Source organism: Chenopodium album, chromosome 6 (assembly GCF_948465745.1).
Source record: "Chenopodium album chromosome 6, dcCheAlbu1.1, whole genome shotgun sequence".
Lineage (NCBI taxonomy): Eukaryota > Viridiplantae > Streptophyta > Magnoliopsida > Caryophyllales > Amaranthaceae > Chenopodium > Chenopodium album.
This window is the reverse complement of record NC_137839.1, coordinates 18,966,762-18,973,282: the sequence shown is the minus strand read 5'-3', so window position 1 is coordinate 18,973,282 and position 6,521 is coordinate 18,966,762.

The window sequence follows — 6,521 nt, the reverse complement described above, 5'->3', positions numbered from 1 at the left end:
AAAATGTGCTAAGGGAATACACGGAACCCTAAAAAGATAAAAACCCTAAAAAACTACACCACAACATGTAGGCGTCGTTCAAAGTGTGCCTATGTTAAAACATGTGGTGAATATGCTTGGCACTCATAGGAAGTGGGAATTGACATAATACGATTAGGGACAAGGAAAGTAGGGAGCCGCCAACAAGTTTTCAAGGAACTTGTAAACCGTTCACGGATCATAAAAGGTAACCACGAATAAAGGGACAACGAAGGCAACAACGATTGACCCGTAAAGGTTACACCCCATTCATAATCCATGAGATTACTAAATCGATATGGTTCGAAACCACGAAAGGAGGATCGGGGATGGTGGTACGAAGTGAGTCATGGAGTCACATTCGCCCGTATTGGCCTCTACTCGATTCTTATAGTGAAAAGTGATTCATGCGATCTCAAAAGCATGCAAACAAAGATTCAAGTTGCTCCAAGCTATTATTATGCTAAATTGGTTTAATATTAATGCAACATATAATTCTAAAATATTCGTTATCACTTGATTAAACAACAAGATTAAAAAGGATCCTAAACCGGTTGTCCAAATTATCTTATTAGGCGTGATTTTCAATTACATATTCCCTTTAAACATGCAATATGGTGATCAATAATAACAATAGAATAAACATTAAATTGGAAGCAATTTAACAATAATAGCGTTAGTCAAATCAAATATAAAATAACCCTAATCATGATACTAGCAACAAGAATAAAAATAAGAGTAATTAAGTGAGTCAATTACTCACTTTCCGCGTTTTCTTGAATTGCTACATCATGAATAAACCGTTAGTAACTTCAATAAAAATATATTAAATGGAAATTAAATTAAATAAATGTAGATTTTATTTGGTCCAAACCCTCAGTTAATTATACCTTACACGCCTTGGTTAAAGTATAGAACTTTGGGTATTGTATGAACTCCTTGGAGTGCTTAGGGGAAGTATTTTGAGAGAATAGGGTGGCTAGTGTTTAGGCTAAAGAGAGAGAAGAGAATGAATTGGATGATCAAGATTGTTAATGATTGAAAAAGGGGAGATATGACCTCTATGTATATGGAAAAAAGAGGGTCGAAGAATCAAGAAAAGATAAGAATTCGAATCGGATAAAACTCTTGCGATAGACAGCAGTTTTTGCGGTTTTTGTTTTAATCTTATCTTTTGATCCAGAAATTGGAATGAGATGAATAAGATATATTTGGAAAGATATTGAAGTCTACTTTCTAACCCAATTTTAATAAGATTAAAATATTATATATAATAAAAGATATGGCTGAAATAGTGAGACGGTGTCAGTTTTGGATAGAGTTTGACATTTTATTCATATCTTTTTCGTTATAGCTCGGCTATCCAACCATATAAGATTTGGATAAAAAAATATGAGGCACAAAAATAATATCTTTCTATCTTTGAATGTCTTTCAATTCGAATAGAATTAGGACTTTTAAAAAGAAAAGTTTTATTCAATTTCAAACTCTTTAATCTTATCTTTTCATAAAGGATAATTAAGATCTTTTTAAAAACTTATAGAAGCTTCCAATTAATCTTAATTGGTTTAGGAATGGGATTAAATCTTTTGGACCCTCCACATGATCATTGGGTCGTGGGTAAGGTGGGCTTAGGTTCGGTTTGGGCTCAGCTTAGTATTTGGCCATAACTTATTCATTATAACTTAGATTTGGGCTTATAATATATCGTTGGAAAAACTCTTTTAAATCCCAATCCAAATATTCAATCATTGAACCCAGATTATGGACCAAAATAAACTGGAGTAAACGTTTTTATAAAAAGGACACAAAATGAATTATTTTAAAGGACACGAAATGGATTATTTTGGATTTAAAGGCACGAAAAGAGGAAAATAATTTATGGTTTGGGAAAATGGGCTAGGAATTGGGTTGTTTTATGAAATGTATTGGGATTCAATGTGGATTTATGCACTCCAAAGATTAAATACTCAACCCGACCAATAATGGCGGTGAAAGGTTGTTCGTCATCGGGTTTAGTTTTGGGGATTCATTTTTTGGTGTCTACAGAAGCCCCCACTTTGACTGAGTTTGTAGAAACGTTAGTTCCAATATATATAGTCAAAGTAGTTGATAGGGACGGAGATTGATTTAAAACGTTCTGCGATCCTACATCATTCTATATACGCCGATACATGCAGAAAAGTGTTAGTTCTACAGATAAAAGAGTAAAGGGATAGAATGCTTATCTAACACCAGTGTATCGGTGGAAAATGAGCTTGGTAGCTTCCTATGCTTGAAGGAATCCACCGAATGACATTTTGTTGAAATACTTTCCATGCTCGACGAAAGTCGACTGTGGTAGCTTTCTAAGCCTCAAGAAATCTACCGGATGATACTTTCTATGCTTGAGGAAAGTCGACATATGAATTTGGTGTTTTTCTATGCTTAAAGAAACCCACCAATAATACTATCCATGCTTGAGGAAAGACTTGTCTGATGATGAGATTGCAAGTCTCTGTGTATCAAGAAACTTGCGCCTTGAACCGATGGTGGTTCGATTGTCCCCGAACATGGGCTGTAAATGGTTCGCTTGTGCACAAACGTGGGCTGTAGAGGGTCCGCTTGTCCCCGGACGTGGGTTGTAGATGGTTCGCTTGTCCCCGAACATGGGCTATAAATGGTTCGCTTATCCCCGAACGTGCGATGTAATTGGTTCGCTTGTCCCCAAATGTGGGTTGTAGATGGTACGCTTGTCCCCGGATGTGGGATGTAGATGGTCCGCTTGTCCCCGGACGTGGGCTGTAGATGGTTAGTTTGTCCCCGGACGTGGGCTGTAAATGATTCGTTTGTCCCCGGGCGTGGGCTATAGATGGTCCGCTTGTCCCTGGACGTGGACTGTAATTGAGACCTGCAAAATAAAATTTTCCAAGGGACTCGTATAGACTATGATTGACTTGACCAACTGACTTGACCAAGTTTGACTTGACACAACATGACATGACATGAGTATGACTTGTGATTGTGTGTGTATAGTTTGAGTGTGTGTGCACAGACACAAGCAGTCGAAAATGCAAAAGCAAAAAAATTCCGTGATTTGTTTCACGAGATGAGTGGAGGGTACCGACTCTCTCCTGAGAAAGACGTGAAATAAAAGTTTTATTTTCGAAATTCCCTCGATGAGAAAATTTTAAAAACGTTTTTTAAATTTCCCTAATAGAAAAGTTATGAGAAAGGGAAAAAGTTTTGAACTTCTTCATTGAGCAAGACGAAATGAATCGCATGGATTAAATTGCTTGTCTTGAAAATAATTTATGCATGATGCATGTTCTTAGGCCAGAAGGCTAAGGACAATTACATCATGTGACATGATAGATGAATGAACTTAGTTCATGTGGCTAAGCATCATATATGTGTAAAGAAGCGATCTTGAACGTCACTGAGGTTTAGAAGCTAAGCACGTATATAGATGAAGTGATTATTGCATTATAAACGCTGCTTAGGTTAAGGAGCTAAGCACGATATGCTTTGTATGATAAAAAAAATCATTGATGTTAAATGTTGTTCAACACATTATTCGATGTGTGAAACAATGAATATTGCTTAGGTCAGGAAGCTAAGCAAGTATACAATGTTTCTTTTAATGATTGTTGTCTTGAAAGATGATGAAGCATGCACAGTGTTGAAACAAGATTTCATGAAAAAGGGTTCTTAAAGGGAAAGATGATATGGCTATGTATGTGTGTAAGAAGTGTGTGAAAGTGATACTAAGGTAAGGCTGCAAAGGCTATGGTGAGGGAAATAGATGTGAGAAGAGTCGAGATGGTGACTCTTTAGGCTAGGTGGGCTAAATGATGTGGGTTCAAGCCCCCAAGTCTAGCTCTAGATGGATAGGGTCATAGGAATAAGCATTGGATATTCTTTGACTCGATCATGCATATGGATGTGGCCTCACCTCAATGTGAGGTTGCCTACGTATCCGTTAGGAGTCAGGCCAACATAGCTCTAGCCGAACTTTGCTTAAGTGTGTGTACACCTCAAAGAGGTCTTTCAAGGGTTGTAATGTGTTTAAGCTGAAGGTTTAAGGAAGAAATGGGTAAAATGCTCAAGACCCGAGAAAATCCCTAAGATGTATAATTGTGAATTTGAAAATTTTGAATTTTGCAAGTTTATTTTCATTCTTTTTTTTTTATTCTTTTGAATCAATGTAGGCAATTTGAGATCATGCGGTCCTTCACTCACTTAGCATTCATGTTTCTCAGGCACGGTACCAAGCACTCGATGAGAGACGCAATTTGAGACGTGTTCATATCAAAGACATTGGAAAACTTGCCTTTAGACATTGTTTTATTGTTGCTTTCCTGCCCTTTTTTTTTTTTTGCTTTCTTTTTTAATGTTATACAATTACACGTCTTCCAATCCCCAGGGTTGAGTGAATGTGGGTTGAAGAAATGAAGGCCAAACGTTAGACGAGGCTCAAAGTGGTTGATGAAGAAATGGAATGTGATTGAACGGTTAACAGGGAATGACAGGGTTGCAAAGGTGCCTCAAGTCATTGGTGTACCTTGTGTTTAGTTCGGCAATTGATTATTTTTTTCTTTTTTTTTTTTGGCGAATGACATGATTGAATACAAAGGAAAGAAATGTTCATTGATGGAAAAGGTAAGAAATATAAGGATAAGGAGAACCTATGCTAGACTTATTAGGGAAAAATGGTTGAAACGAAAGAAGAAAAAAACATGAAATCTTGATGAGAAGCTTGCATCGTGCTTTGTCTTCATGGCTGTTTATGAGTTACTTCTTGCCGCCTGGTGAGTAAAAAAGTTTGTTGTTGTTGATGCTTTGATTAGAAGGAAAGAAGGAAGGAGTGACGTTCCCCTTATTCTTCCAACTATTGCCTAGTGATTTTAGACACAAGTACTGTCTAATGACGAACTCATCTAATGCATTAACTCAATACTCGGGTTGGAAAGGAAGAGTGTATGAAACAATTTTGAAAACTTATGGGAAATACTCCACTCATTCTTATTACGACGGAAAGCGATGCATGCATGGTCCTAGTATACGATCATAAACAATATAGTGCATTACTTGAAGACAAAGTGTGTGCAATGACTCAACATGTGTATTAGGTGAGTTTATTAAGACTCATGGTATGATCGCATGGCTAGATATGAGGACGTTGTGAAAAAAAAGGACCTAATGACCAAATAGCACGGAAGACTAAAAGACAAACTAACTTGATTAATTTTGTCCAATTTTAATGTTTATGCTATTTACTAAGTGAAAACGGCCCATAGGCAATCGTTAGTCATAAATAAGATCAACCTTAATCAAAGTCAAAGAACACATGTTAAGTTTAGCACAAAAATCGATCACAAGAAACTAGGAAGATGACTAGAATTCTAGAAGAGTTAGGACTCAAGGGTATAAAAAAAATAAATAAAACTAAAAATCTATAATCCTATGTTTTATGAGTTCACACGGATTAAAGGACTTGGCTAAGACTAGCTTGACACAAAAAGATATAAAAAAAGAAAAAAGAAAAAAAAAAAAGAAAGTTGACGCTAAAAAGACACCTAAACTGGACAGGCTGTAGTATATCAGTTATAACTTTTGATCTGTGACTCTGATTGAGACGAAACTAACGCCAAATGAAAGATAAAACTCGGGGCTACAGATCCATAGGTGGCACGACACGTAACTTTTTATAGAACTCCGGATATGACCAAAACAATTTGACTCTTGTGCAGTATACGAGAATAAAAATCTGGGTTGACTCAAATTAAAAAAAAAAAAAAAAATCTATGACTCGACTCTAAAAATAAAAATAAAATAAAAATTCAAAAAATGTACATTTAAGCACATTGTCACAAATGATGCAATGAAGTTCGCAACCTAAAGTCAAGTTCTGTGTTCGACTATGGTCAAGCTTAAAAGGGTGTCAAAGGGTACCATGGTTAAGAGTTTGGACGCGTTATCAAGGCAGCCTCCCTTGAGGGTGTATGCCAACGGGCGGCTCCGCGAGTTCTTGATGAAATCGAACTCAACTCCATGGTTTGGGTGGATTTAAAAACTCGGATGAACCCTTATTGCCATGAGCGTTTTTGGGTTGATAGAGCTTAAATCCCCCGGGCTAGCCACATACGTAGAACACGTACTATTGTGGCAAAAAAAAAAGGTAACCTAAAAGACATATGCATGTGTGACAATGCCAATTAAATCGCAGGAATACAATTCAAGAATCTTTCAAGTCTCATCCACTCATCTCAAATAAATACCGATCACTAAAATCGATAAATAACCAAGAATCCTCCCCAGTGGAGTCGCCAAATTGTAGGCGTCGTTCGAAGTGCTCTTACGTTAAAGCATGTGGTGAATATGTTTGGCACTCATAGGAAGTGGGAATTGACATAATATGATTAGGGACAAGGAAAGTAGGGAGCCGCCAACAAGTTTTTAAGGAACTTGTAAACCGTTCACGGATAATAAAAGGTAACCACGAATAAAGGGACAACGAAGGC